Here is a 24,836-nt window from a genome sequence, read left to right as displayed (position 1 = left end):
ATTAACCTAACCCAGGAGATGAAGAACCAATAAAATAAGAGCCACAGGATGTTCTTAGAGGATTTATATCATGATATAAGGAATTGGGAAAACATTTGCTATTCATGGATGGAGAGAATTAACACAATCAAAATGACGATCTAAAGCAATATAAAAGATTAACATAATTCCTATTAAAATAACAACTCTGTTATTCAAATAAAATGAACAAAAACACTGAAATGTATGTAGAATCACAAAAAGTAATCATGAGCAAAAATAATCCTGAGAAAAATAATAGAAACAGACATGATGTTACCTGACTTTAAATATAATAAAGCAATGGTACTAAAAACTGTATGGTCTTTGTTTAAAAATAAACATATTGATCATTGTAACAAAGTCAAAAGCTCAGAAATAAATTTTTGTGTGCATGTATCAAAAAATACCATTTCCTCCACATTTACCAAAAATACAGTTTGGTGACTTAGATGAAAGAAATCTCTCTTCCAAACCTTTGGGGCAGTTCCAAAAACAAACTTAACCTGAGTCAATGCTGACAACCGTGCAACTGCATGGCTACTGTCTCAAAAGAGAAGATGTCTTTGGGTTTAGGTTCTTCTTGGACACCAAACTAAAAACAGTTTTAAGTTCCACTGTAAATGCTCCCCAACCATTGAGGCACAAAGGCCTATGTGCGAACAATTTGAATATCAAGCCAAAATGCTGCTTTTGGTGTGTGTGGGGGGGGGGTGGAGGGTGGACAGAATTTATGACATCACACTTTGGGTTCCCGCTAATAGACCCCCCTTCTCTCCTCCCCCATTTCCATTATCATCCACTCTTCCCCAATTCCATTTTACCTACATTCCCAGAGCACCTACATCACCAAGGATGTTGCCATGAAAGAAAAGACAAGTGTCCCTCTTCTGTCCTCCTAGCTGGGCCATCTTGCCATTTGTGTGTCAGAGGTAGGGGGATGGAGGTGAGGTGATCCCCTACAGAATTCGGGGGAGGCAGGCAGGAACCTCTGACCCGGCTGTCACTGCATTAGGGTAGTAAAGTCCCACAAGAACAGCAAAGCAGTTCAACCACCATTCCTCTCAGTTTGCCTAAATAATTGCCACATCTCAGTGTTTTGGGGGCCAGAACCTTCCCTTTATTCATCCTGTTACCAAGACTCAAGCCCATTAGAGCAAGAGCTAAATCCACTCCCCATGCCCCCACTCTCCCCAGTTCTGACACAATAGAATTCTCAGAAGCAAAAGCTCCTCAGGGAAGGAGCAATAAATCAGAGCACAGCTCCTCCCAGGGAATCTTCTCCAGCAAATGTGTTTTCCAGGCAAATCGGAGCAGGCGGCAAAAAAACAAGTGAGCTCAGGTTTCCCTGTGATATGATTACTGCCTTGGGGGAGGGAGAAGAGAGTGGAGGGAGAGAAAATTTGACCCTACCTTGGATTAAAAAAAAAAAAAAAAAAAAGCTGGCGTTTTGGCAGTCCCTGAACAAGTGATTTCTGAATGTCAAGTGCATGGTAGAACCCAGCCAGAAACAGACCTCCGGTGCCTTGTGATAAGCCACTGTTTCAGTCGCTCCACTTTTCAATAGTGTCAGGTGAACAGAGCCTGCACTGCAACCTTAGAAGGGGGAGAACGTGGGCTCCAAAGCAACCCAACACCCGGCTCACCAGGGTGCCCCACCACCCTGCTGCTTTCTTCTCTTTAGAGAAAGATCTTGCTACTTTGCCCTTTATCTTAACCTTTCATTTTCTGCTGCATACTGCAGTGAGGTTTATCAGTCAGTGGGCGAAGTTGGACCAGCTCACAGCACACCTTTGCCTGGGCAATTGCACCCTGGGGAGTTTCTGAGGGTGTAAAGCTTGACTCCTGCATCTTCGGTCCTGGTCCTCCCTTTTTACTTTGCAGAATGATAGGAGCACTGGCTTGGGAGTCCAACCAACAGGGCCATGTGTGTCACCTCTCGGAACCACAGACACTACCTCTGTAAACAGAGATCATTATATCTGTCCTCCAGGGCCTGACTGGGGACTAATGACATAATATCTAAAACACAGCAGGGTCTTTTGTATGTACAAAGCACCTGAACAGCAGATACTGAATGCAGATGTGCCAAAACATGGATTGTATTTTACCTGGAAGCTGTCTTCAATGCTGTGACCTCTCCTGTCAATTCCCCTTGTTCATTGGATCCCACCAATGATCTGTTAGAATTCAACCTGAATCTGTCTTTGGAAAGAAATAAAAACCTCGTGGGGCCCTCCCTGGTGGCCCAAGGGGCTAAAGCACAGCACTAAGGTTATCACAGCCACTACAGCACGAGTTTGATCCCTGGCAGCACAGGTTGTGGCAGACCTCTCCTGACCCACCTGCTGTTCCCCTCAGCAGTGTATTTCAGTCTGTCCTCCTGTTCTGCTCCCCATTCTGTCTCTGTGAATCCTCTTACGGCCCACACCTCTGGCCTGTACCCCCTTTCTGTATGCATAAATAAATAAACCTTTAAAAAAAAAAAGGAAAGAAAAGAAACTTCATACAACTTTGTTTCTCATTCCGTGTTACCAAAGTAAGTTGAGTATTCATACTGTGGCAGTTCCTACCCTATTTGTGCTTTGGCAATACTTCCTTGTCTGTCAGTCCTATCCTGCCAGACTCTGAACCTAGAAGGCAAAGGAGAGTTCTCCATACGCCGGTTACAAACACAGCCTCGGCCAGAAACCAGTCCCTTCTTGCTAGTTCACTGTGTTCCTCAGCACTCTGCCTCAAACAGAGGATGATAATAGTAGGACTCACCTCCCAAGTTTGGTTTAAAAGCATGCCAAGTATTGCAGAAGCTCTAGATTTTGTTATTCTCTCCTCTGTGTCCCCAGAATCTGAGCAATAGCAGACACTTCAGGCATGGAGTTTGGAGGCAACCTCTGAAAGTTACTAAGAAAGTATTCTATGCATTTCATACAGGGGCAGAACATCACACAGTGGTTCAGGAGCAGCTAAATAGAAATCCAAAAGAATTAAAGAGGCTCTTGAAGAGATATGTTCAGATATGCTCACAGGACATTATTCACAAAAGTCAAATCATGGAAGAGACCAAAGTATCCACAATGGATCAAGAAAAGGTGACACATATATGGAACAGAGTTTTCAGTCTTAAAAAAGAAGAAAATTCTGTCATAGGTGGACTTTATGCCAGTGACAAAGGACACATACTGCTTACACCCACTAATCTGAGGTATACATAGCAATCAAACTCATAGAAACACAGAGTAGAAAGATGGTTGCCAGAGCTGGAGCAAAGAATTGGGGAGATGCTGTTTGATGAGTAGAAAGTCTCAGTTATGCAAGATATTAATGTGTGGAGATCTGTTGTATAGCAAGGTGCACACCACTAAAAAGGGTTGCACCCCATACTTAAAAGGGTTGAGGGGGGCCCTCCCTGGTGGCACAGTGGGTTAAAGCACTGAGAAGCTAAAGCCACTTTAGCATCCCGGCCCGGAGGTGACCCACATGGTGCAGCAGACCTCCCCTGACCTGGCCCACTGCTCCCCTCAGCAGTGCACTTCATCTAACTGCTTGTTCTGCTTCCCATTCTGTCTCTAGTGAATCTTCTCACTGACCCTGCACCTCTAACCTGTACCCTAATTCTGGATGCACAAATAAATAAATCTTTATATTAAAAAAAAAAAGAGTGGAGGATAAATCTGTGTTAAATGCAAACCCAGTACCCCAAGACTGTTTCCTTCAAGCCCCACCTATGAGGTAAGTGCTTGTCTGCATGGGGCAGTCAATTCTCAGTCAAAGCTGACACGACAGCATCTTGTTTATGACATGCACCTAGTCTCCATGCCTGCTTAAAGTTTCATTTGTTTGGATTTTTTTGCTGGGCACATGCTGACATCACTAAAGAATCCTGAGGTATTAAGAGAAAAGACTGAATCAGGTGAATGATGCCTGAGTGCTCAGGTTTTACTTTCTGTCTATGAAAGGAGTGGTTTGCTTTCCAAAGAAATCTTCTGCTGGAGAATCTGCTTTATGTTTCTATATAGCATATCTCCACTGGTATTATATAATAATATATTGATATTGGTCTATTGCCTGGTAGTAGAATATGATTCCAAGATAGCATAAACTTGGTCACTCTGTAATACAACAAATAACAGTTTAATTATAATTCTTTATAATTTTTAAATATATATGTCAAGGATACAGTGAATTTCATAGATTATTATCAATTAGATTATTCCCCAAATTGCACTTGGTGACAAGAACTCATTAAACATAGAGGTATGAGAAAGCAAATCACTCAGGTAGGCTCGGTAGCCAACACTGGGTTATTTCAATGAACTCTCAGCTATCATCACTTGCAGTTGAGTTCAGGGACAAAGAAAGAGAGCAGTGTTTATAGTATATAAGTTTTAAACATTAGCCAAGAGTTCCTTCGTCAACCTTCAAAGACTGAGTTCTCATCCTAAGTTAAAACTCTGCCTTTTTAGTATTTCTTTTGAAACTAACCAAATTTTCTACCAAAGATGTCTGCTATATTTGTAAAGTCTCAATTCCTGGGATTGCACAGCCCTCTTCATATGTCTTGGTACCTTCTTTCCAGGGTAATTAGAATAAGCCACACTTTCTTCTTTCAGACCTGTGTAGACCCTGTGCTGATAACCATCAAGCGGGTACCATTTGCATGGAGACTGGCTTCCTTGGAATCAGCATTTCCATCTACAGTGGCTAAAATCACCCATCATCCTCCAGTTGATTCAGAGAGACTCATTTTTTACATACTTTGTTTGTGTTACACCTTTAAAGATTTATTTATTTATGCATACAGAACTGGGATAGAGGCCAGAGGTGCAGAGGGGGTAATAAGATTCATCAAGGACAGAGTGGAGAGCAGAACAGGCAGACAGACAAAGTATAATGCTGAGTGGAGCAGCTGGCAAGACAGGAGAGGTCTGCTGAGCCCTGTGGGTCAATTCCCTGATGGGGGATTGAACTTGTGCTGAAGTGGCTGCAGCTAGCTTTGAAATGTTGCACTTTAACCTGTTGTGCCACAAGGGAGGGCCCAGTTTGGGTCTTTCTTATGAAACAATGGGTCAGAAGCCCTTCCAGAATGATCAGTGAAGAAGATACAGAAGCTTTGAAGAGAGAAGTCATCAATAGCATTTTTTTTTTCCTTGAAACAATCCCAGGGAGGAGGTTTTGGGGAGGACTTGGTTGGGTTATGATCTCCCTGCATCAACAAGCAGCAATCCAAACTGTCAGTAGCTGACTTTGCACAGCAGTTTCAAAACCAGAAACCAAAATAACTGCCAACAAGAACCAAGATTTCATGCCATTGTTGTGTGACCCAGCCTCCCCTTCCATCTTCTCTCCCAGAGATCATTTCATGGGGAGGGATGTTTTCCCTTGTCCTTTCCTAAGCCAGGGCTGCATGAGTGTATCTGCAGCATAGGTCAGATCGATGTGGCTGGAAAAAACCTCTGGAGGGATCAGAACAGGAGATAAGATCTGAGGCAATGCGCGCTCTCCCATCCTCACTCCATACCAGGGTGGTCTGAGGAGAGTTCTGGCTCCAGGGACTATCATAAAAGGGAAACATATATCATACACGGAAAATCCAAATCAAGAGTAAAATCAGTCTCAGTATTCATTAAGTGAATAAAGATTGGAAGAAGCTGCCAACAAATATGAGTGAACATAGGAAAAAGATTTTGTCTCACCAGTGAGATTGGGCAGGCCCATTTAAGAACAGTGCAAATTTAATGTTAATTATAATAATGGGAAGACTAACGAACACTGCTACTTATTAAATGCAAACTATGGAGAGTTCTTCCCATACCTTAACTCACTCTGGCACAATAAAATGATGCAATTGTCATTAATACCAACTTTCAGTTGCAAGTCCCAAGTCTTAGAGAAATTAATCATTTGAGCATGGTCATTTGGTTGCAAAGAAGAGCTAAGATTTCAGCAAAGGTCCATCTGGTATCCCAGGTAACTCTCCGTGTCCCAGTCAATCCCGGGCAGAGCTACTGTCCGGGGAAGTTTGGAAGGAACACGAGACACAGTATTCAGTTCTGACTTCACCTCCATTCTTCCAACTTATTGGCCTGCTGAGTACATATGAGGGAAAGGAGTACAAATCCAGAAGGCCAGTACTGCTTAAGTCTTCTCTGAGAGGCAGCTTTCTGCTCATGACTAGAGATGGACAGAAGACCCTGTGATGGGATGACACATAGTGATGTGAAGCCCACCAAATCTCAGTTGCCATGTCACAGCCCCTCCCCTGCCTCTTTGCCCCAAGACTCCTGGGCCTGTGGGGGTGCCCACTGGATCTGGTCTTGGTTGTTTCCCTACTTTCCCATCTGAAATCTGGTTGTCTATAATTATCCTGTTTCTAATACTACTTCTTCAACTGAGGTACTATTTGTTACTGAGGTAATGTTGTTTTGTTCAGAGGTAGAGCTTCACACCTATCCAGATGTATGTCACTACACTCTACCCACCACACTATGCCCATCATCCTCCAGCAGTCTGTTGGGCCCACTCTACATGTTCAACTCAGCTGATGTTGTCTCCTCACAGGCCTCCCCACAAACATCACTTCCTTTAGTCACCAATTTGGTAGCAGCTGAGAAAGAAGCTAAGCTGAAGCCAGTGAGTCCCAGAGTAATAGCTCCCTTGCAGGAGGCTTTTTGATTTAGCACAGAGCTTGTAGAGACACCAAAGAACAAATATTCTCATTTCTGTTCTTGGAAGATAAAGGACCTACCACTTTAAAAACAAGAGGGGGCCCTTCCTGATGGAGCAACGGGTTAGAACACAGCATTTAAGCTGGCACTTCAGTAGAGTTTGAGTTCTATCCCACCCAGAGGTGATCCACATGGAGCACAGACTTTTGACCTGCCCACTGCTCCCCTCAGCAGTGTATTTCGTCTGCCTGCTCTGCTCCCCACTCTGTCTCTGGTGAATCCTCTCACTACCCCTGCACCTCTGGCCTGTATCCCAGTTTTGTGTGTATGCATAAGTACAATAAAAATATTTTTTTAAATAAAATAAAAACAACAGGAAGATAATTAAGGTAGGCTGAGAAGGAAGGGGAGAAACTTCTGACTAGAGAGGAAGCCCACATAGGAGCTCTTCCTCTGCACTATGAGGATAACTGTGTGACTACTTCAGACTCTCCCAGATAAAGAGTCTTAGCTCTTTTTCTCTCTGTTTTCAACAGTTGTTCCCACATTGTCAGAGAACCACACATTTTGATTTTTTGTGTTGGGAACATTATTTCTCTTCCCTAAAACGATGATGATGATGACGATTATGACACAATAACTAGACTCTGTCACATATTCTAGCCTCTGTGCTAAACCCTGTACTTGATGATAATGATGGTTATTAATAATCATGACACTTTACAATTTTGCAGGTTACCATATACCAGGCAATGTTCTAAGAGATTTATATATTTACGCCTATATTACTACATGAGTTAGCATGTTAATGTAACAAAACTATCCGGTAGCTATTATCCTAATTTATGGATGAGGAAACTAAAGAACAAAGAGTTTAAGTGACTTGCTCAAGGTCATGAACTTGAAAGGTAGGTATTTATCCCTTAAGAAACGAAGGTTCAAAAGAGTTTAGTAACCTGCCCAAGGTCACACAGTAAGAAATTATTGAAGCTAAATTTAAAACAAATCTGTAAGACTCCAAAGCATATGCTGTTAGTCACTGTGCTTAATGAACTCTAGCACTATGGACATAGATAGATGTAGATACAAATACAGGCACACAGATAGGCATATATGTGGATATAGACAGATGCAAATACAACCTGGAAGCCAGAGATTTGTTTGGGTCAACCTGTCATCTTATCTTTCTATACAAGAATCTACAACTCAGGTCCTAAGTCAAATTTAAAAAAAAAAAATTATTTATGCACACAAAGTTGGGGCACAGGTCAGAGGTGTTGAGAGGTGAGAGGATTCACCAGAGACAGAGCGGGGAGCAGAATAGGCAGATTGATGAAGTACACTGCTGAGGGGAGCAGCGGGAGGGTCAGGAGAGGTCTGCTGTGCCATGTGGGTCAGCTCCCTGGCCAGAATGGAACCCATTCTGCAGTGGCTGCGACAGCCACACAGTGCTGTGCTTTAAACCACTGTGCCACCAGGGAGGACCCTAAGTCAACATTTCTTAGTGTTTCACATGAAAAGGGAGCTTGAGATCCCTTTTAACTCTATTCTGCCACCTGTTCGTTGAAAGGATCAATAATTTGGTCTACCAGAAATCCACCCTGTTTGGGAAATTCTCCTAAGAGAAATACACCAGACATGGAAGCAGAAAGCGAGACCTTAACACCTCTTTTCCCCTTTTACCTCTTCCTTTTCTCTTCTACTTCACCTGCAATTTCAATGTCCCCAAGAATAAAAAGAAATGTCGAATAAAGTCACCACACACACAGTATGTCCCACCACCTGAAAGATCCAGTGACAACTTTCCCTGGTCTTTCTTCTTCCTCCTGGTAAACAGAGCACTGACAATTAACATGGAAATGTTAGCAGGCCCCGCACATCTTTGTGAACACCCTTTGCCTGGAAGATCGCCAAGCTGCGCAGCCTACCCTTTCCCCAAGTGAACAGCCACTGCCAGGTGACTGTGCGGCCATCAAAGGCTGTCTGCTAGATGTGCAAAGCCTGACAGGCACTAGGTCTCCCTCTGAGCCAAAGCAGTGGGAGATGCACTGCTTGGGGCACTTTTCCTTAAGGAACAGAGTAAACAGTGGCAGGGTGTTGTCCAGGCAGGTGTGCTGTCCGAAGGGTGCTCCGCATGCCTAGCAGCCAGTTCTCTCTGGCTTCCTGTGTTAGTGTTTGCAATTTCTTTTATTTTTTTCTTTCTTTTAAAGATTTATTTATATATGCATACAGAATTGGGGTACAGGCCAGAGATGCAGGGGTAGTGAGAGGATTCACCAGAGGCAGGGCAGGGAACAGAACAGACAAACTACACTGCTGAGGGGAGCAGTGGGACAAGACAGGAGAAATCTGTTGCACCATGTGAATCACCTCCCTGGCCAATGAGCTAACAGTGCTGAAGCAGCTCATTTGCAGTGCTGCACTTTAACCCTTTGCATCTCCAGGGAGGGTCCTGTTTTGCAAATCCTAATTCACTTGCAACCACACCAGGAGTGCTGCTTCATTTCTGTTCTACATAAGTGTGGATGCCCCTAGGACATCTGGGATGTGCATTTTCTGGAGCTCAGGTGTGGAGGGGGTAAGTTCCCAAAACAGAATCTGCACCAGAAACAGAGTAAAGAGAACAGCTGCCATGAACCTTTGCTTCTTCACCATTTTCTCCTCAGAAGCCACAGAGCTAGAGGGCCAAGAGACCCTGTTTGTTCCCAATGCCAGATGCAACGCACATGTGTTGTCAAACTAGGATTAGTTTATTATTTCTCCTTTAATTAGGTTAAGCTTTTGAAAGCAGGGGTAATTAAGATTATGACTAGACAATGAACAAAAGAAATCACGGGGCTTAATGAGGATATTACCCTCGAATAGAAAGGGTAATGAGTTTGCATGCATTGGGAAGAGAAATGAAAAAGAAAAGATGCCAATAAAAAGACACACCAATACACAGCTCCATTCACCATCCTCTGATCCAAGTGGGAACACACCTCGGTGTAACTCGGTGCTCAACTTTGGAACTCATTTGTAAAAATGGATTTCCTCCCCACTTCTTCCCCACTGTTTATTGGCTCCATAAATTCTCTGTGGTGGGGCCCTCCCTGGTGGCACAGCGGTTTGGAGTGCTGCACTGCAAAGCCAAACTAAGCCAAGCCAAGTAATGGCAGCTTCAGTTCGATCCCCAGCCCCAGAGGTGATCCTCATGGCACAGCAGACCTCTTCTGACCCACCCGCTGCTCCCCTTGGCAGTGTACTTTGTCGATCTGCCTGTTCTCTTTCCCACTCTTTTCTGGTGAATCCTCTCGCTGCCCCTACCCACTACCCTGTACCCCATTTCTGTACGCATGAATAAATAAATCTTTAAAAAAAATTCTCTGTGGCATTAACTTTAAAATACATGTACCTTTATCCTCCAAGATAAAGGTGACAACATTGGCACATACACATTCTGATCGCAGGATCGAGGCATCTGCCCAAAACAACTTAGTTGTAAAGAGAAACACATAGGAGAGAAAGGAAGGCTGTCAGAAGGAGGCCAGCTCTCCACACACTTTCTTCAGCCTGTCCTCCAGTCCCCAGACCTTCTCCTGAAGAAATGCCAGGGGCTCTTCACCCGTCTCCTTCTTTCACTTCATCCTCCACACAGAGCCCAGAGTGGTGGCTCTGAAAGATGAATTTGTTCATGCTGTTCCCGTGTTTAAACTCCTCCGAGAGGCACAGAAATTCCACCTGGAAGAGTCTCTCATGGAAGTAATGCTAGCACGTTTTCAAGTCAAGAATACTCAGATCATCATTGTGTATTGACTGGTGACACATTTAATGTCTATCATTAGTGGACTAGTTAAATAAACCCTGGTTCGACCACATAATTGGAAAACATGGAGCTGTGGAAAAGAATGATAGATCAAATGTGCCAACTATGCTGATAGGGAACATTGCAAGACACAAAGCCAGGTTTATACAGCATGCTCTTGTGTGCAGGAAGGGGACATGGAGATACTGATACATAAACTGTTTTTGCAATGAGATGCAAGAAGTTAGTGATTCTAGTTGCTTCCTGGGAGAGAGGCTGTGGATGGCAGGTTCTGGAGTGGCAAAGGTACTTTTTTTTTTTTTTTTTTTAAAGATTTATTTATTCATACAGAACTGGGGTACAGGCCAGAGGCTCAGGGGCGGTGAGAGGCTTCACCAGAGACAGAGTGGGGAGCAGAACAGGCAGATCGACGAAGTACACTGCTGAGGGGAGCAGCGGGCGGGTCAGGAGAGGTCTGGCTCGCCATGTGGTCTCCTCCGGGGCAGGCGGCAGGCGGGAATCGAACTCATACGGAAGTGGCTTCAGATTCTCAGTGCTGTGCTTTAACCCGCTGCGCCACCAGGGAGGGCCCAAAGGTACTTTTAATTGTATGCTCTTGGTAGATTAACGTGGAGGCATTACTTTGATTAAAAAAAAAAAAAAAAAAAAAAAAAAAAAAAAACACTGCTTTAAGAACCAAAAACAAACCATTCCATGGAATGAAAGCACTTTGTCATCAGCTAATAAAGGCACTTCTTCCCCTGGCTCCAGCCTACCTTCGAAGCCTCTTCTGCCTTCCACCACTGCCCGCCCAGTTCCTGTGTCCAAGAGCTTTCCCCACAGACCTGAATCTCCTCAGTTATATTCTGAGAATAACAGCAGCACCCATTACAGGGTTTTCTGAGAATTAAATCAGATGAAACCAAACACGTGCTGATAAGAATGTCTAGTAGATAATCTGAGTTCAAAAACGTCAACTGCTATTATTTTGTTTTATCATGAGGCAATCTCTCTCCATGGAAAGGCCTTGGCTCCCTTCTCCACTTATACTCTATGACCTCAAATGTCACCCTTTTTGTTCTTCACAACCTATGAGCTCTGAACACTTTGCTCATCCCCTCTGTGCAGGGCTTTTTACTCTATCACAATTCATTACACCCAGGTCTATGTCTCTTCATACCTTCTGGCGTACATAGAGCAAGGACTAGGATAAGGATCATTCTCTGGTGTCTAACACAGTTTTTCAAAATTATTTAGAGGATTTAATGTAATGAAAGCAATAAAAAAAAGAAAACCAACCCAGAAGATGTAGCATGTGTGTATGACACAATCAAAATCCTGCCGCAGTGTGTCTGCAAATAGTTTCCCCGCTGTAGAACACTGGAGGAGCCTTCTGGGAAACAGGGATTAGCATTTGTGCCAAGAATCCCCCCATGATGATCTAAGCACTTCACACCATTTTGGTCATCAGGACTCGCTGTTCACAACTCATCCTTTTTGCCAGAATGCTGGGCCAGCTTTTAGTACTTAGAAATATAGATCGTGAGCTAACGCTTGCCCAATGTCTAATTTAAAAGATTGACTTTGCATTAAAAGCCCTAGAAGACAAAGGGGGCAGGGAGGGGGGAGACTTGGCTACATCATTACAGGAGGATCTCTTGGCGGAATGTCACTTTGGATTGGAGTCTCTAATATTAACGCAAGAGCAAATTCAATGGTCCTCCATACTCACATGGGAAATATGTGATGCAGAGATATGAAACACAATTCCAGAGCATATATGTGAGAAGGCAAAGGTTTTCTAGCCTGATAAAACTCCATGGATCATGCATTACCATGATCTGGAGCTACTTGTTTAAAATGACCTATCATGCACCACCAAAACCGGCTAAATTAGAATCTCTGACAATGAGGACCCTGGGCTACACTTTCTTATGCAAGATACCTTGGTGATTCTTAAGCATATTAAACCCTAAGAACAACTGGTCTTCAGTAACATTCAGAAAATTCAGCTTGAATGAGAAAGCACAGCAAATGTAAAGCTCTCATGAAATGTGAAGCTTCACTAAATACTTAACACACATTGTTCCCCTTCTTAAGTGTTCTTTAGACAAGGATTTCAAACCTTAGGTTTTGTTAAGCATCACCCCACCATGTTTGCAAAGATGTCAAGGATTGGCAAGTGGATGACTGGGGAGAGTTGAAATGTGGTCAGCTAGAGATTGATTTTCTTTTCCTTATGCTTGGAACGAACTGTGTTTCCCAATTCTAATGAAAGCTATGCTTCCCTGGGCCTCGGGCTTGATTAGGGAGAATGGTACCGGGACAGAAAAGGGAAAACAAGATGGCTAGTCTTTGGTTTTAAGTAACATGCAACCCAGACAGTGAGAATCCAATCAAAATTGTACTTTACCCTTCACCCTGCTTTTTTTTTGCACTTTTGAATGTTTTTCTTTTGAGTAAACCCAGTGGCTGAATGAGTTCTGTACTTCCTCCCCACCCCTCAATATTCAAACACCTGGATTCATCATAGCTTTGCCACCCTTGTACTTGAGAAGACTTCAGTAAGACAGGTTTTCAGTTGTGTTTCTCTTCTTGAAGCCTTAGACCCTTATGCTGAAACCAATATTCAGGTTTGGGATCTAGGGGATAGGTAGGAGATGGCTACTTATTTTGCAAGTCTTATTTTTTTCCAATTGGAGTAACATTGCATTATAATATTATAAGTTTCAGGAATAAGTTTCATTGACCTACAGGGGTTCTCCATTTGGGATCCTTAGTCAGAATCACCCCTGATACATCCAGAAGCACTTGAATAAAACAACTATACTGAACAACACTAAGTCTCTGCATAAAACATAGTAAGTTGGTCTCAGAAAGACAGATGCCCAGATACTAACTTTATATACTCCTATCCATTTCAAGGAATTTTGACAACTTGTTGTATACTGGGAGAAAACACATGTAGTGGATGGTGAGCCCAGGTGAATTCTAAAGAGGAAGGCATACAAAATGGAATGGTAGGTAGATACATTTATAGGATTGGAGAGGAAGGAAGGAAAGTAATGTACTTGGGGTCATCTGGACTGTAAAATACAGGTATGGACACCAGTAAGACAAGCAGGGACATTTACCTTCTTGATACATAAACAAACATAATCAAGCCTACCCATTAGGCCTTAGACCATTGACCACTGAGGAGACTCAGTGCAATATATTTCTTTGATTGGTGCTGAGCACTGACTAGGGCAATGATACACATTTGTTAACAAGAGTGAATTATGAATCTGTTTTGTTCTTGCAGGACTATCTTTCTCAAGCCCCCACCTCTTGATCTGAGGCATTATCTCCTGGGCCAAAATAGCACACATCAGCATATTGTGTGTCCAGTATTTAATAAAATACTCCTAGCAGGATGAAAGACCAAGTCTTGAGCTGTATCTCATAACTGGAGACTCTGACTTAACATTTCACTTTCAAGGAAGCTATTCTAATCTTTACAAAACTGATAAATTTTTTACATGATGCATGAATAGAACATTGATTAGAAGAGAGGTCCTACTAGGAAACTGCAGTGAGTTCTGGAGTTACTTAGGACAACACAATGGAAAGAAAAGCCACTTCCCTCTGTTGTTCCATTCACTCTTTTGAATGAACAACAGGAATCATCTTTAGGACATTATGGATTCATTGAGAGGCTGTGATCTTAATCCACAAAGCCCTATAAAGTTTATGCTTTGATTACCTTAATGCCCTTCTCCCCTATACAGTGTCACAAACACTCAAAATCGTCATGCAGTGTGCCAGCTAACAGGCCACAGTTGCAATGGACCCAAGACAGAGCCATCCAGTAAATAGGCCTGGCATAGATAGTCCCTTTAAGCTACGGTCCCTGAGCATGTCACACAGTTTGCCTAGGAATTTCTCAACTTATCATACAGCTGGGTCAGCTTTTAGAACTCTCCTTAGATTATTGTAGAATTCAGTTATTAATAAAAATAAACTATGGGCCCTGAGTGGAGGCACAAGGAGTTAAAGCGCAGCACTATGAAGTTATCCTTATCCGTAGCCACTTACAGCACAAGTTTGACCTGAGGCCAGGGAGGTGACCCACATGGACAGGAGCAGACCGCTCCTGTCCTGACAGTCTGCTTCTCCCCTTCAGCCCTTAATGCAGCAGTGTATTTCAGTCAATCTGCATTTTCTATTTCCCACTCTGTCTCTGGTGACTCCTCTCACCCTTACCCTCCCCGCCCCACCTTTGGCTTTTACCCCAGTTCTTGCATGCATGCATAAATAAATAAATCTTTTTAAAAAATAGACTATTATTATTGACCTATTAGAAGAAAGCATCCATGAACAAGTTACATATGTTTCCAAATAATGGTATTTAGAGGTTTCTTATAAAAAGAAAAGGAAAGTTTCAATTAAATTGCGCGTATAAGGTAAAGAACAAATATTTTTGGAAGACCTACTATGTGCCAGGAAATTGATGTTTTCTCATTTGACTACATCTATAAAGTGATATAGGAAACTAGCTTAGAGATGTTAGGTGATATTTTAAAGATAGATAGGGATAGTCAGAGGTGAGCTTGGTATTCAAGTATGAAAACTTCAACAGGCAACTCTAATAATAAAACTCTAATAAAAGGAGGTGTTTAAAAATCACTTCTAATAATGTATTTAATTAAAATTTGGGCCCATCTATGAACTTAGCTAAACACTTTATTTGATTTTTTTTTTTTAAAGATTTATTTATTTATTTGTACAGAACTGGGGTACAGGCCAGAGATGCGGAGGGTGAGAGGATTCACCAGAGACAGAGCAGGGAGCAGAACAGGCAGATCGACGAAGTACACTGCTGTGGGGAGCAGCGGGCGGGTCAGGAGAGGTCTGCCACGCCATGTGGTCACCTCCCGGGTAGGCGGGGATCGAACTCATGCGGAAGTGGCTTTAGTTTCTCAGTGCAGTGCTTTAACCCGCTGCGCCACCAGGGAGGGCCCACTTTATTTGATTTTTTTTAAAAGATTTATTTATTTATGCACACAGAGCTGGGATACAGGCCAGAGGTGCAGGGGTGGTGAGAGGATTCACCAGAGACAGAGCAAGGAGCAGAACAGGCAAAGCAATGAAGTACACTGCTGAGGGAAGCAGCAGGTGGGTCAAGAGAAGTCTGCCACACCATATGGGTCACTTCCGGGGCAGGTGGGGATCGAACTCATGCTGAAGTGGCTTTAGCTTCTTAGTGCTGTGCTTTAACCCGCTGCGCTACCAGGGAGGGCCCACTTTATTTAATTTTTAAGAAAAAAAGCCAAGAAATTTAGTGACTATGTTTTACTAGTGACTAAAATAATAAGTATTCAATGCCCAGATTATTTCTGCAGAAGAAACTTAGATAGATGCTATCACATTGGACTGATCCGGGCAGTCAGTGTAATATGGGCTTAATGAGAACAGGAATGCCAGTCAAAATGAATTTTACATTCACTACATGACAAAAAAAATGAATTTTACATTTCACTACATGAAAAAAAAAGTGGATGTCTGATGTGAAGAGTGCAGGCAGTTTAAGGAAGTATTATTGCAAAGGGAAATGAATACTAAAGCTATTCTACTGAATCACAACACAGAAAGAAACATCTTATTGGCTTTGTTGCTGAACATTTATAGAAAACATCTGTTCACTTAGTATGGATCTTAAGAAATCATATGAATACAGATTGAAAATATTTCATATCCAATCAAGACATAAGATGTGTTAAAATAAATTGTATCAGAGGAAAGAAATATCAAAATATTATTAAATCTTTCTCACACGTGATTTTAATTAGTCCTACTATATTACAGTAATCCTAACACTACAATTAATTATACAAATTACCACTGTTAACTGGTTCTATTGCTTTGGTTTAAATAATAGCATTCATATAATAGAAATGTAAATAATACAGAATTTAATACATTTCAAATTAACACCCATTTTCATGTTTATGTTAAAGCAATGGCACATAAACTATTAATTATATACCACATATGGCTATGTCCCAAGCTGCAGCTCTAAGAAACTATTTACCTACCTTTCTCCCAGCCCAATCCTGTTCCCTCCTGGTGCCCCCATGGACTCTTTCCAAAGATCTCTTCATGTAGATCCATATTAGACAGATTTCAGGGAAGCCAGCAATGAGCAACAGAAAAATGTCCCCTCTTCAGGATTTACAGTCCAGCAGGAAAGAAAGTGTCCAACATGCAATGAAAAAGTGCGTGGGAGGAAGGCTAAGGGGTGCAGAGAGGACTGAGTGCAGCTGGGTGAGCCAAGCTGGCCAAGGGGGCTTCCCTGAGGAAACAAGTCACCCCTTAGGCTAAAAGGAGAACCTTTGCAATTCCAGTTGTGCAGGGGTGTATTGAGTTTAGTTGCCAACTAGGGCCGCAAGGTCGGATTTTGACAAAGGGTATTCTTTTGTTTGCCAATGTCATTGTTCTAAAAAAAAAAAAAATCAGCTCCCATCTAGTCATTTATTTAAAAAAAAAAGTATATATTAACACTTAAAAGCTTGATTTCTGGCCTTTTGTGAAATTCAAGAAATTTAGCACATTGGGCCTACACCCATGACCAGCTGGAGGGGTGCAGTCTCTGTCTCCTGGGTGGTGTTTCACGGGCCTCCGCTGCCCGCAGGCTGCCCTCCATGAGACTAAAGGGCTGGCGTCCTGTATCTTCATGCTGCTCCTCACAGGAGACACATATTTGCTATCAAAATGAGAAAAAAACAGGATTGGGTGTTCATGTACATCAGCTTGCCTCGCTTACTGAGGTCCTTATAGGCATTTGAGTTTGTGTCGTCCATCAAGAGCCACTTTCTGAACAAAAGTGTCTTTGTATTTAAAAACTGGAATTTTGGCAGGAGACTATGGTTCTGAATCCATAGGTCATCTGCTCTAACCATAACGCCCTCCAGCCCCACCCCCCACCCACACAAAGGATTTCTAAACCAAATTCCTTTCTTAATGTATTTAACCTGGCTGACCTTCCGGCGAGGTAGAGGTCTCCAGCTGGAGCTGCCACTTGTAGCTGCATCCTGTGTTCCACTCCGCTTCTGCCTGCAACTGTCTCAGCTTCGGGCTCTGCTATTTTCTGGGAAGCTGCGCCTAGTCAGGGGATCCCAAGAAACTTGAACATTCCAAGATTATCCAATGTGATGCAATTAGAAGATGCTATCACATTTAAATTTATATTTATCTAAAAACAAAAGGAATAAAGATGTAGAAACATTAAACAGATAACAACACTGGAAATCTTGCTCTTCCCATGTGCCAGGCCACAAAGTTCTCAGTACCCTCACTCATTTTTCATCTGAAGTAACAAGAATATGTTGAAGGTTACATTTGTCCAGCTATGGAGTGATTGTTCAAGGTTCAATGACTGAGTAGAGACAAATATTGGACTATAATAGAATTGAAGTCTGAGATTACCAAATCCAAAACTACTAAGCTGAGTCTTTTATAGTTTGGGCCACGATCACTTAGAACCCCTCCAGGAAGTATCCTCCCACCCCTCTAACTTGTTCTGATAAGAATTCTTTTAAAATATCCTCATTATTCTTAAGAAAAGAGTTGTCGCCTAAATATTGCTTCTGCTCTGTGTACAGAGAGAACAAAGTTCACTTCATGCTCTTGGTCCAGTCATCTAAGCTCACAGAGCCTTAGTTTAGTGAGCTGGAAGAATACCACTTCTGCAAAGTTGTTCAGGGAGGATGTGAAGTGCTCTATCTGTAGAGAAGAAAATAGTGATTATAACAAAGCAAGATTTATCTGCTATGGTATCCCAGCAGTCCTCTTACTTAGCCTTGATGTTTACCTTTGTCTCAGAAAAATTTTTGAGGAAGGTATTAATTTGATTAATACAGAATTTTCATATAGAAATACTTCTAAATTGTCAATGCTCAGCTGATTGGCCATTAACAGATAATAAACAGATAATTCAAATCAGACTGAATTGTTTCTCTGCCTCTACGTTCTAAAGGTATTCCAACAGAACATAAATTTACTGATTTCAGTTTCCACCTGTTCAGCTTGCATCTTATTTCCTCAACAGGATTCAAAAGAAAAAGTGTGGTGAGCAGTGGAATGTCTGGGGCAGATTTCAGACACAGGAGATAAACTCTAAGGGCCTGAACTTGCACCTATATCAGCCTACATCTCTTTCTGATCTCCTAGTAAAAATACATTCCTCTTATTTATCCTCCCTTGATATCTCCCATTTCCCCACTGAAGACTAACTAGGCTCTACTTCAGCCATACCCTTGACAGTGTAATAAATTCCACCACCCCTCTCTGTGGGTGTCATTTGTCAACTGGAATAAGAGCCCCAATTATGATGAGGAAGCACTGAGATTGGTATAGGGCACCCCAATGTGAGCCAGGTTGCCTGTCTGTGGGTCCTCACTGCACATTTTAGATTCAATTGTACTGTGGACACATACAGAAAGGGTTGATAATGGGTTTATTTACAAGAGAAAAGGAAAAGGAACAACCCAAGGAAAGAGAGAGGAATACAAGTTAACCAGAATGTCCTACCAGTTCTGCTGACTTGGACTCCACCAGCATGCTGAAAACTGATCAAGAGCCCAATGACCAGCCATGAACCACCAGGCCAAGAGACCCCCAGTGCCCACTTGTTGGATTTTATCCCAACCTGGCTGCTCACCCTCACGTCCCAGCGTGCTTCCCCTTGATATTGATGGGATTAGTAGTTCCAGTATCTGGAGTAGGGATGGAGTCCATGAAACCTGTACCTGTTACTAGATGAGGGACGACTCCTGACCACCAATGCTCCCCCTTGTTCCGTGCGGATACCTGGCCCAGCCTACCAGGCAGCAGAAGCAATGTTCCTCCAGGAGCGCTCAATGCCCTCCGCCGTGACCCTGTGGCTCTGCTTGATGACTTCCACTGCTTATTTCTGTATATTGAGGAAAGTGAGCATTTTAAGCTTATAGGGAGGAAAAACAATAAATTGGATGTCACTTAGCACTCAAGAAGAAATGAATATCACCTTAATTAATTGTTGCTACTTTACAAGAGAGTCGTCTACTTGGGCTTGCTGGCTTTCTCGACTCCATCCATTCTTACTGTCAACTGATATTACTTTTTATTATGAAATGTATCACCCATAAAAGTAATTATGAAGTATACATGTACAATTAATAGAAGAATTTTAAAGCAACACTCATACCCCTGTTGTGAAATAATAGAAGATTAATATCTCAGACTTTCCTTTTCCCAGATGTAAAAACTATTCTAAATTTTGTGATAATCATTATTCATAGTTTTATCATTTATATGTTTCTCCTTAACAATGTAATATAGTTCTGCCTGTCTTAGAACTTTATAGATAAAATAAAATGAAATAATATCCTCATCTTATACATTTTCTCAGGTTAAGCAAACTGCAACAGAGTTTGTAAGTAAAGCATTTTAATTAATTTTATGAAATCATCACAACCCTGAAATAGAATTTTATAGATGAAATAATGACTTGCTTATTTCCCTTCATATTCTTTCAGAGTTCACTCATTTTGATATTGAGGTATCATTATTTAATTTTCCCAGTTGTGTAATAATCTACTGTATTATTCTACTATTTGATGGTTTCTTCTATCCCTTCTATGTGGTGGACATTTGTTTCTCCATTTTCATTTTGCTTTATTTCTACTTCTTTTCCTTTGTCCCAGCCTAAAGACTCTCCTTTTCCCTTCTCATATATTCAATTCTCTAAATATATGAACATTGCTCTCCCTAATTTTTCTCCATCAGCTTACTGTCATTTCCTGAGTGAATAGTACCTATTTTCACTGACTAAATCAAATATTTTGAGTGCTTAGCTAGAACCTGTCTTACACAGTTTAATATTCAGTATAGCTCACAAATCTGATCTTTCATAACACTGTAGGACTTAAAATAATGTTCTGTTAGTACATGTTAATGCTTGGTTATTTAATCCTCACAACAAGACTATGAAGTAGGTGCAACTATGCTTGTCCTTACTTTATACACTTTCTCAGGTTCAGCAAAGTGCAACAGAGCTTGCAAGTAAAGCTGTTTACTTTTATGAAATTAGCACAGCACTGAAATAGACCAGTAAAGAATGGGCCCAATTTCACAGAGAAGCACATATTTTAAAAAATAAGAAATTATTTGTTTAAATAATAAATTATTTATTATAAATTATTAATACATTTCAACAGGACATTAAAAATCAATCTTTCACCATGATAATGTAGGAATGCTGCAGGTGCACTTTGGAAAAAATGTCCTAGCATATTCTTCTTACTGTAAATGGGGTTAGATATCAGTGGCATTGTATATGAAATCAGAGTCTTGATATTGGAAATGAGCAAACCAGCCAAAATGGAAGTAACTGTTAAAGATTGAACACTGTATATGGTAAAAATCAAGGGACTAAAGGGCATCTACTATCATGACATTGCTTTAAGACCCAGGACAATGAGAAGAAACAAAAATAGAAAGAAGGGCTAAATGCCGTTAGTGAGTATAGGTAACACAATAATTCACTCCAAAAACTAGTGACAGCCAACTTTACAAACTTCTGAAATTAATGGTTTTTCAACAACACAACAGTATAGAAGATAGATATGCTAAAAGAAATAGTTTTCTCCTCAGTCAGCTAAAAAAGAATTGAAAAGAATGACTCCATTTGCTTTAGAAACAAGCAACATAAAAAACTTGAACAGAAATTATGTAGGGCTCATATGACAAAAATTATACTACTCTCTATATAAAATTAGATTTAGAGGTAGAAACTTCCCATGTTCCAGAATGGACAGATTAATTTGGCAAAAGTATTATTTTCTTCCTTAATTAACTTAATAAAACTAGATAAAATACAGGTGTGTGGGAACCCAGTGATTGTCCACTTTCTATTTCTTATAAGAGTGGGCATGAGAGATTCCTTATGGGGAATTGGTGTGGAATGAAGCAGCAGTCATTTGGTTTCATCTGAGCCTGACCTGTGACCTACACAATTCTGGCCTCTGTACATTCCTTTAGTTGCACTGACTTCTGGGCACCATGACCAAAGGCTGAACCCCACCATCAAGGAGAGAGGCAATAAGAACAGGTAGTGGTTACAGTCCATCCCCGCGAGGTCCAGCTCCTGTTTGTGGCTCCACTTTGTCCTGCTCTTTCCACTTTACCCTCATCTTCCTTTCCCAGGGGTTCTGCCCTCAGGACTTCAAGTTCCAGCAATAGCTACAAAGTCAAATAATTTTGTAGACATTGCTTTACAAACTCCCGCAAATTGTGTAAGATCCAATGTGTAGGTGTAAAGGATTTTTTAGAAAGTATAACAAAAGTGGATGAAATCATAAAAGTGGAAAGATGGGATTATATACAAATAAAAAGTCTGAAAGTTGAAAATGATTGAGTACACTTAAAGCAAAATAAGAAACGAAACTAATGCCTGATACACAGAGTTCTTCAGAATAAATTCTTGAAGTACCAATACATTGGGGAAATAGTAGAAAATATGTCGAAGAAAGTAAATGAAAAGTTGGAACTGGCTATTACACATACAATCAACATAAAACTCAATTTAGTTTAAAGAAAGCTCAAGGAAATAACTGCTGGCATACCCTACTAACTATATTTTCTAATCTGTTACAAATCTAAGCCTAATTTCTTCTCTCTGGTGGCACAGGGGTTAAAATTTCAGCACCATCAAGCTATCTCCAGCCTCTGCAGCCTGAGTTCAATCCCTGGACAGGGAGCTAACCCAGATGGCACAGCAGACCTCTCTTGTTTGGTCAGCTGCTCCCCTCAGCAGTGTATTTCAGTGAGTCCCCCCTGGTCTGTTCCCACTCTGTCTCTGGTGAATCCTCTCACTTTCTGCACCTCTGGCCTAGACCCCAGTTCTTGTAAAACAAACAAACAAACAAAAAAAATAAGGATGTCAGAGGTCAAGGTTTAAATTCATCAAAAACTTTAAGGAAATTATTAATTCTACTTCTAGAAATCTAACCTAAGAACAGAATTAGCACTTGGATTAATAATATACAAAGATACAAAAATTATTTAAAAAGATTAAAAAGTGAATAAATACTTAAGAGTAGGAAACTGGTTACATCCTCATGGTACATTCATAAGATGCACTTAAATATTAATACAATGAAATGTACATAATAAATACTGTGTGAAAAGGATGGCCTACAAGTTTTGTAAAGTATAAGTTTCATTAAAATTATAAATGAAATTAAACATAAAAATGGAAAATGAAGGACTTAGAAGAAAAATACATTAAAATGTAAGTTGTAATTATATAGGGGATTGTGGAATTGTTTTTATTTTTGTCTTTTACCTTTCTTGAAGTTTTCTTCTTTAGCCTTTTCTGTATTTAAGTTTTCTCTAGTATTATTAGCTTTATAATCATAAGAAATGATGATATTAATACACCAAATTACTGTCTCTGGATGGTGGGACAGGGGAGGTTTTATGGATTTCCAATGTTTTTATGTATTAAGTGTATAACCTGAATTTGTTTTTCGAGGGATTTATTTATTTTTGCATACAGAACTGGGGTACAGGTTGAGGTGCAGTGGCAGTGAGAGGACTCACCAGAGGCAGAGTGGGGAGCAGAACAGGCCCACTGACGAAATACACTGCTGAGGGGAGCAGCGGATGGATCAGGAGAGGTCTGCCTCCCCATGTGGGTCACCTCTTGGGTGGGGATAGAACTCATGCTAAAGTAGTTTTAGCTTTTAGTGCTGTGCTTTAACTGGCTGCGCCCTCAGGGAGGGCCCTAACCTAAATTTTTATGAAAATTATCCCTTCACATTATAGCCACCTTTGGAGGTCTCTGATGGTCTTGCAAAAAATGTGCTATCTTTTTCTTCTTGCAAAGGGTGAGATCTGTGAAACAGAATAGTAGAAACAGTTAAAATATGTCTGGGAAAAGCCTTGTCAATGTTTTTCAGCAAGACTCTCCATGGTGCAAAGGTTCTAATTGTTAAAAATCTCCCATGTGAGTTGGAAAAGATCATGCTTAGTGAAATAAGCCAGAAAGAGGAAGAAATATACCGGGTGGTTTCACTCATAGCAGGAGTATAATGGACCAGGAGAGAAAATAATAAGAATAATGAACAGCCATATACCAGAGACATTTTGTGGGGGTGGAGAGGGGAATGGGATCAAAAACGGGGGGGGGGGGGGGGGGGAGGAGGGAAGTGCACGGGATTATGGTGATGGCACACGGGTGATTTGGTGATGGGAAACCCGCGGGGATTACAATTGAGATGAAAAAAAAAATGTACAAAAGGATGTAAAAATAAACTATTATATTATATATATATAAAAAATCTCCCATCTAATTGCTTCAAGGAATGGTTTTAATTCTATCCTCTTGGGCCCATAGAGTATACATAATCCTTCTTTTACATACAAGCCCTTCAAAAATTGAAAAAGATTTTATTCCCCCCGGGTCTTCCCAAAGCTAAATATCTCCAGATTCAACTATTTCTCCTAGGTCGTAATTTTGTCTCTTCAACTGAGATGCCATCCTTTGGACACATTTCCTTTTTTCCTGACAATTAACAAGAGAGAAAACTTTGTTGACTACTTTTGAATAAGTATATAAAACATTAATGGCAAGATTTCTATTCAGAGATGTGTTTTTTCAGTTTTATTTATTAGGACAAAATGTATTTTTCCCTTTAAAATGTGTATTTGTAGTAACTATTCTTTATTTGAATTCCAGTTTTCAGAAAGTTCTAAATTAAGGACATACTACTAAATTATTTAATTATTCCTGAAGGCAGTGGACACATGTTTAGAAGCATAGGCTTTGGAATCAGACCATTGGGTTTCAAATCTTTCTCTATTATTTATAACTATATGATCTTGAACATAACTCTATGTTTCCTTCTCTGTAAAATGGTAGGCAAAATAGTGAACATCCCATAGGTTCCAGAGAATTAAACAGGATTGTGTATGACAAGCACTGAAGGGCACAATAACTGATTTTTCAGTGAAACCATCAATATATTTTTTCAGACATGTAAAAATCTTCAAAATAAATCTATCTGAATATATATATATATAAATTAATGGAATAAAATGAAAAAATAAATCTATCTGAACACAGTGACTCTATGAAACATCTATATAATGAGAGAACATGATGATCAGAAAGCAGAATAGTAATTAACAGTTTTTGCAATATTTCATTTCTTAATTCTAACACATCACTTGATTTTAAAAGTGTACTTTGCAAATTGAAATCAGTGAGTACAAAACTTTACTGCAAAGAACAAAAAGAAACAAAAAAAACAGGGCATGTGGTGGGTCCTCCCTGGTGGCACAAC

The sequence above is a fragment of the Condylura cristata genome, unplaced genomic scaffold (assembly GCF_000260355.1).
Source record: "Condylura cristata isolate star-nosed mole 26May11 unplaced genomic scaffold, ConCri1.0 scaffold00009, whole genome shotgun sequence".
Classification (NCBI taxonomy): domain Eukaryota; kingdom Metazoa; phylum Chordata; class Mammalia; order Eulipotyphla; family Talpidae; genus Condylura; species Condylura cristata.
This window is presented reverse-complemented; position numbering follows the sequence as displayed.